Genomic DNA, 8,704 nt, shown 5'->3' with positions numbered 1-8,704 from the left:
TCATACTGAATCCAAGACATAACACTATACTAGAAAGAAAATTAACTCTATCCCAGCTGAAACCAGGACAACCAGGAATTTGAACTCTGATGGTAAAGGAACCTCAGTAGCAAATGGCACCCTTACATGGGGGTATAGAAGGGTTATGTAGAAGGTGGAAATTACCAGTAGGAAGTGCAATGAAAGGCATAACTTTCATTTTTCACTATCGAAAGGCTAGGACTTAGGAAGTGTATGCAGTCCATCCCTGAATATGGGAGATTCCTAGATTTGAATATTCATGGACCACAGAAACCAAACTGCAGAAGTTGGGGCTTTTTGACCAGATGTTTTCCAGCAGCAAAATCTTCATCCTCAACAAGGGAACACTGTCCTAGAGCAGTGTATTGGGATATCTTTTCCTGACCTTTAAAATCTCTGGAAATGACCGAACAGACAGACAACACTGCATGTCACAGCAACTGGACACAGGCAAAACAAAGCACACGCTGCAAACAACAGTGTTTCAGACCACTGAGCCATTTCTACTACTTAACATGGTTTGAAGTGCATCTTCAGTTAACTGGTAGATGTGGCAGAGCAACAAAACCCACATGTGCTCCCAACAATATGTGCTCACGTCATTCAAATGTTGAACCACCACATTATGCACCAGTTGAAGCTTTTGGATGTGTTTCAGTGATAGCACTAAAAGGAGTGCATTGCAATAAGCTTGCCCTCAGGTCAGAAAAAAATAGATAACTGTCAATCAAAGAGGGATTGCCATAACAGATAGGGCAGCTCTAGATAAAAGAAGACAGTATGGCATACATGACTGCTGTTATCAAGGAACTGGGATTCAGAAGCAGATAAAATACAGCCTAGACACTGCAAAGTGATAGAGGAATGTGTATCTGATTCTCACCAGCTGAAGGGCTACTTGCAGTCTAGGCAATTTCTGTAATGCTTTTTATTCCCTCCTGGTTCAACTTTATTCCTTCTGTCTTAAATAAGGTTGCATTTCTCCCAGACAGATATTTCTCTATCTGCCAGGCATAGGGAAGGCAGACTGCAGTATTTGGATTTGATAAAAAAAGAAAAGCACAATGCAGCCTCATCTGCATATAGGCAATTGTCTGATAAACTATGGTATTATTTCTCAAAATGGCCAGAGAGATGCCTTAATAAGTGAAAAAATAAAGGCAGAATCCCTCTGCACACAGCAGGGAAAGAATATGGTAACACATTCAAAGCCTGGGGTAAGAAATCCATATATTTCCATGCTTCCTCCCTGGCATAGCAAAGAGGTCCTCTCTAAAGTCTCACATGATGAAATGTAAAAACAATAAAGTACAGAGACAGCCAGCACATTTTATGCAGTGGAAATGCCTCTGGTTCTGAAACATACACCTTTATAATGTGAGTTGCCCAGATCATCTTGCACTCAACCAGATAGTGAAATCTCATCTGACAGTCCACCAGCCACACGTGTACACACACACAAGCACATACACACATGCTCCTGTTCAGATAAATGCATCACAAATTACAAATGTACTGTTTGTCACATATGGTACCACAGAAGCAAAGAGCAGGGAGACAGAGGTGACAGGCCACTGCCTCTGCGAATACATTTGAGTGTTAGTCACCGTGTGCCCAGATACTTGGACTAAATGCTAAATTAAACAATTTTCTCCTTCATTAAACACTGTTGCTTCTGGACTTGGCTCTGTCTCACTGTACTGTCTTCATGGGACTTTCTCATCAATGCTTACTCTACCCAAAATCAGAATTCTACAAGGAAGAAGAAATGCTCTTTGCAGCTTATTTGCTAGAGAAGGGTTTTTCAACACAGTTATCAGCACAGATGATCTCTTACATTGCAGATGCACTATAATGTTGTTAGATATGTTTCATTTTAAAACTGAGGAATCTGATTTGCTGCTTTACTCGCTATTGCAGTAGAATGGTTTCCATGGATACAGTCTTATAGGGACTCTATTTTTCCCCTGTTGACAACAGTACAGAAAGCTAAATTCTCATCTTCATTGCACCAGCATAAATTTGAAGCTAGGGGAACGATTCCCAGATTTAACCCTGAGAGCAGAACTTGGCTCCCAGTCTCCTTCAGCCTTGAATTTGGGATTTTCAGGGGGATGGCAATGGAGTGGAAAAAAAAAGGAAAACAGTTTCTGTGGACAGCAGCATGGGCTGATGGACAGGACATAGGATATAAACACAGTGCCTCTGTATGACAAATGGGGAGAAGTCAAGGCACAAAGCAAACAAATTATCTGCTTATTCAGAGGATTGGTGTCTTGCCTGACATTTAACTGCAAAAATACAAGTCAGGTTTTGGCTATAGAAGACCTTTTAATTATTTGCATGGGATTGGGCCAAATATGACCCCATTTGTTTAAATGAAGGGATGAATCAGTTGTTGCCATTCTGAAGAAAACCTGCTTCACTTCTGTTTTGCTGTGTTGGCCAGGAAGGCATAAGGGTGGGAAGAAGGGGGAAGCGAGAGACTAGTGTCCAGTTATAGAGCAGGCTTCTTCATTCAAACAGGAGAATCTTGCCCTATCTGGAGTACAGTCATGGAGACACTGAATGCAAAGCAGATGCTCAGCTCGACAATGCGCTGTACAAATCTGATGGCATTCATACTCACCAGCCAGCAAATAAAAAAGAGTAAGAGGAGAGCCTGGTAACCTCAGCTTTTTTCGACCTGAAGTGTAAAATCCCTAGTTCTGTTCCTGCCACCAGAACATGCAGAGAGGGGCAGAACCAGAGTCCTCCAAACAACACTGCATCCTACCTCTGCCAATAGGCTGCAGTAGGTGCTTGGAAAAGGAGTGTCAGAAACAGGGCAAATGGAGAATTTTAAAACCTGAAATAACCAACCTCCTATCTTCTGGCAACCAGCAGTCTTTGAACTAGACCGTGGCTCCTCCTGGACGTCTGTGTTTAGCGCTCCCTTTTCCAAACTCACTTAAGCATATGAACTCCAAAGCCTTCTAATTTATGTTATGAATGTTTAGTTTGTTTGGTGTGTCTTTTACACACCTCTTAAAATCTGATGTCTATTGTGCTGTATGTATCAATTTTGCTTTGCAAAACTTCCAAAGTACTCCTTTTGAATTTCCTCCTTTTCTGATATCTATTTGTCTCCAAAACAGGCACTGTCCCTTTTGTGGCCTGGCAACACTTGGGAGATTATGGACACTGTTGTGATTGTATATTCACAGCAGAGGCCACGCATCAGTATGTAAGTCTGGGGTCTCTGTGTAAACAAAGACCAATAGTCCAGGGAGATAAAAAGCACAGAAATCCTCAGCACCAATAGATTTTATGCATTTTTCTCAAAAAAACCCAAACAAACAAACAAACAAACCCCAAAACCCCAAACCAAAACATTTTAAATCTTGCTAAAGTAAGAGCAAAAAATTTGACCATCACAGTGAAAGGCATGAAGCACTGTTGTCATGAGCTAGTACTCATGCACAATAGCAGAGGAAGCCTGCACTCTTTTAAGGAAATGTCCAAAATGAACAGTTTCCCATCAGGTCTTATGGAAGGCTGTTCTGTTTTAAGCAATCTCTCCTTGTCAGATCTTCAAGAAAGGCTAGACTGTATACATCTGGTGTGGTGGGTTTCTTATGCCATTCAAATCATGGGGACTGGATCTCATTTACATTTGAAGGTGAGAAAGACATGCGTAGTTCTTGGACAGCAATACAGCTCAGGATAGAGAAGCAAAAAAATACTGTATGTTAGACTTTTCCTATGGAGTAAGGCATTAAATCTAAGCCTCTCTCTACATGCACCGTGGCAGGCCTATTCAGGTAAAGCTTAAAAGATCTTGTGGCATTTAATGATAGTGGCACCCAGTGGTGACAACTGCACAAATGATACCATGATATTGCAGCCAGCAAGTTTCTCTCTTCCCACAATCAGCTATCCTCTCCTTTGAGGTATTATATCATCCAAGCGGAAACTGTCAGTCCGCAGGTCAAGATACAGGGAAGATTACTGGAGATCCAAGAAAAAGGAAAGTCCTCTTTGTCTTTATTTCTGATTGAACGATTCTCATTTCACAACAGAGATCAAGGTAGGAAAATGGAGACTCTATTGCCCCATCTCCTCTTTATTAGTCCTCTCTAACTGTGATACTTTCCAAATCTACCTCTTCTTCCTTTCATGACAACTTTCCCTCTAACTTTCCCCAAACGGGCTCAACTCTTTCCTCTCACATGCTGTACATTCCTTCTGCTCCCTCTGGGTGACCAAACCTACTTCAAAAGCCTTTTCTCTTTCCCACATGCCTGCCAAGCTGACACATCCTTGCAGCTCTTTACCCCTCCCAGACAATCCTGACCACTCTCAAGAGCCTGAAAACCCCTCTTCAGGCAGGCAGCTTCCTCCCCAGACTCATAAGATCCCTGCATCCTCGCCTCACTGGCTGAGTCTGAAGCAGTGGTGAAAGCTGGGAAAGGAATTTTTCAAAAAGGAAGCAATGCCATAATTTAGCACTGGGCCTTTGCTATCATGGGCTCCTCTCCTCCTCCCCATTTCATTCTGCAAAGGAAATGTGCTGACTCTACAGGATCCCAACCTGCAGCATGTTGTAAATAATTATGCACAAAATGAAAATCGAGTGCTCAGCACACTATGAGAGCAGACAGGCTTGCACAGCACCTACAGTGTCATGGCTGCAAGCTCTGTTTAACTCCAACAGCAGCCACAGAACTAAGCCTTGGGCTCTGTGCTTTGGTCACATTAATAGAGGCGTGGACCGTGACTGAAGGACACAGAGATGGGAGAATCACAACCTAAGATTCGGCAGGAGTAAGGACTTGTGTTTGTGTGTGTGTGTGTGTGTGTGTGCCCCCGCCCCAACCACTTTGTTAGGTTTTTCCATCTCACAGCCAACAGAGGGGAAAAAAAATCAAGCCAGGGTGGCTTCCGGGCTGTGATACGCAACCAGGGAGATGTTTGCAGAGAAATCAAAGGCAAAACAAATTCTATCTGACTTCAGGAAGGATGGAGAGAGAGCATTATTTACAGCAGGAGATGCTAGACAAAACACTGCCTCAGAAATTTTCACTGCTCCAGCTTTTCAAGAGAGATTGTGCCCTCTGTTTTCAGCTGCACTTTTAGGAAATATTTGATTGGGTGTTAGCCTTAATTAACCCTGGTGCAGTTGTATTTCTGAAATAAGGGACGGTTGTATTTTACACAAACATCAGATGGGGCTTGTCAGTGGCAGGAAAACCATTGAGGAAAAGGAGCAGTTCTCCCGTCCGTGTAAATAGAGGATGCTGCAATTTGTGGCTCTTGGAGAAATAGAAGCTCAATCTCCTTTCCTCATCCATTCTGTCTTCCCTTGAACATACAGGCAAGTTGGGTTTTGCTCTGAAAAAAGCACTAAGTAGACTGTTGCTATAGCAACCAACTCCCTGCAACCCATTTATAATTAAGATGGTGGTCTAACCACCTACAATATACATCTTGCAAAAACCCCAAGTTCACAGCTTCCTGAGTAACAAATGAATGTTTTTACAGTGAGTCTATCTGATCGGGGCAAGGTTGGTTAGGTTAGTTTGCTAGAGTGATTAGGTATTTGGAATTAGTTTGCTACTGAGATAGCAAAAAGATGCCAGGAAACAGCAGGGTTGCAATTTAAGGCTTTCTTCGCTAGATTTCTTAAAGTTTCAATCAATAACAAGATAGTGCTTGAATCATCTCATCTCTCAAAAGTACTCTTCAACTATAATCTGTACAATTTTGGAACACCTAATGAATCATACTTACAAATTTAAAAATGCCCTTAGCTTTTTTTCACAATTCAAAAGCTATTTTACTTTAAAAATCATGTAATAAAACTAATAAATAATTTTACTGTTAGAGAAAGGTATGTTAGTTTTCCCTTCAGTGTTTATTAAAGGACATGACAGCTAGACTGTATGTTTGAGTGCAGTCCTTGAAACACAAATTAATTGATGAGGTTCATTTAAAAATGACATTTATTGCTGATTGAGGGCTGTATGATGCAAATGATAGAAACATGAAGACTTTATGTTATGAGATTGTATAGAGATAAACATATGTAGAGACACTAAAAGGAAGAATTCTCTCTATTGCTCCCTTGACCTCTGAACTTTACACATTTTATATTATCAAAGGTAAAGATACTGTACCCATCAATTTATATAAACTGCAATGCCCTTGGCCCACAGTGGATCAGTCAAATAGCCATCAAACTAGACAAACATAAAACACTGGGGCAGCTTATTGTTTCCCAAATAAGAATAGTCTATTGCAGCATGTTTCAAACTTAATTGATTAAAGGGTCATTTAGTCTTTGAAATATTAAAAAAAATCCAAAGATGAAGCAGGCTTTTAAGAGAAGTCCAGAGACCAGGCAACTTTCATTTAACCTAAATATTGGTCATACTTTACCTCCATTTTCCTCCTTTTTGTTTGTTTTCTTGGAAAGATGTGTTTTTCTCTTTATTTTCTCCATTGTTTTGCTACTAACGTTTATAGACCTGTAACCACCTCAGAACCCCAAACTGCAAACTGCTGCTCTGCAGTGTACTTCTGAGCCCCCCAAAAATTCTAGATTTCATGATCAGAAAAGGAAGGTTCCACCCTTTTAGTCACCTTCCAATAAAAGCATCTTCTTTCTAGCTTGGTTCTACCACTTATCAGTCACCATTGTCTACTGTAACACTATTCCCATTCTGTTGTTTCTCTCTATGCCTTAATTATGTTTTAGGAAACCTGTATTTTTGCAAGGCCAAATCCTGTAGCTAATTTTCAGCCTAACAACCAGTAAACACCATTAAGAATTTTGATTTTTGACCAAATTAAATTGATAGGATACTGCTTTTAATAACTGTGGGATTTCCTCAGAAATCAGTTTCACTAATCCCCATCATGTGAACCATGCTGCACTGAGCTGTGTTCTATCTCCCCAGATCAGCAGGGTAGGATTCTTTCCTGAGCTGAAATGTGACCTATGTCAGAAGGTATGCTATCTTCCTGTATTTGCTAAAGTAAAAATGAAAAAGTCTATAATTGCAGTAACTCTTATTGGATACTAACTATTATTGGCCTAATCCTGAGTAGCAGAGTGACCTCAGATGTATTTTGGCTTCTCTATAGACAGATGATTGAACTTCCAAGTTGCCCCCAGTGTCAGACAGTGCTGGGGGGAAAAAAAAAAAAGAAAAGAAAAGAAAAAAAAGAGTAACAACCAGTTTCTCCATTTCTTTACCTAATGTTATACCTTACAGTCTACCAAAAGGAACGGAAAGTGAGGCAATTCAAACGAATGTACATAAATCACCTGACTGGACATAGACCATAATTATGATTTTTCATCTAGCAAACATAAAAATATTTATGCTGAAAGTCAACAGTGAATAATAAATCATTACATTTACCCTGGTTATATACTTCAAGCTATAGAGGTAATTTCTTGCAAGGTACAACCAGTCTTCTGTAGGAATGCACTCTAAAACTACATACTTCACTATTGCCACACAGAAAAGGCCTAGGGGATAAGGGCAGGAGACAACCATAAAAGAACAGCTTGGTTACTCTTCACCTGTACTGAGAACCAAGCAAGCCAGCAATGAGCAATCAGCAAAGGGAGAAACACAGTCCCCTGCAAGCCAGCACCACGTGGCTTGAGCAGGATGAATGTTGTATACCAGATGGCCCTTTTGGCAATTCAGGAAGCCACTGTTATGATTCCAAAATGGAGGTGGTGGCCAGATCTCCTGCACTGAGCTACAGTTACTGTAGCTGAGCTGACACAGAGGAAGGAAGTTAAAGGAATGTTGCAACCTGTATAATCTTAAAAAGAGCAATGAAGATTTTTATGAAGTACTGGTATCTGGGAAACCTACAAGTGAAACATTGGCAACAACGTAGCTATCTTCTAGGCACTTCTTTTGTTATACTTCTCAAGATCCCATACCTCTTTACTGCATATGCCCAGGATATGCAGGCAGTATGCAAGACAGTTGATCCTCCCCAGCCGACACAACAGCTGTTTCTGTGTTCCTATGAAGCATAGATTTCTTCAAGTGCTGACAGCTCTCCATTATTTGGGCCGGGAAGACCTGGATAGTGGAAAAAACATAGATAATAATGGGCTCTCAGGAGGGCACTGCAATAGGACCAAATGTTTTTTGCATGGAAGAGCTTCCATCTGGCCTGGCCTGCTATAGCAGCTAAGAAACCCAGACAAACCTACATTCTGGGAGAGCGTATCAGACACAGCATGTTCCCACACATTTACTTTGTGAGGCACCTTAGCTAGCCCTGTGTACACAGTCTGCTTAATCCACAATCTGAGTAACTGCCCACGGATCATGGAGCATTAACTGTAATTGTAAATCCACTGGTCACTTCTGACTTCATGCAGTGATTTGCTGAAAAGCGCTGCTCCCTATGGTGCACAGGCCATGCACCATCCTTTCACATCCGCTTTTCGCAATCTGCTTCACTGCCCAGCCATCTCATAGTTTCTTCATGCTAGCATGTCTGTGGGATAGAGTGGGCACAGACTTTGGCCCAAGAATCACAGTGCTCAAATCAGCTGAATTGTTTAGTCTTTGAGGCCACTTCTATTAATAAATGCACTGTTAGTCACTGTGATTTCTGATGGGATGCTACATGTGTTAAAAGAATGAATGCTTCATGTAGCTCC

Source organism: Haliaeetus leucocephalus, unplaced genomic scaffold (genome assembly GCF_000737465.1).
Source record: "Haliaeetus leucocephalus isolate CR32 unplaced genomic scaffold, Haliaeetus_leucocephalus-4.0 Scaffold240, whole genome shotgun sequence".
NCBI lineage: Eukaryota > Metazoa > Chordata > Aves > Accipitriformes > Accipitridae > Haliaeetus > Haliaeetus leucocephalus.
Note: the sequence above shows the minus strand (reverse complement) of the source record.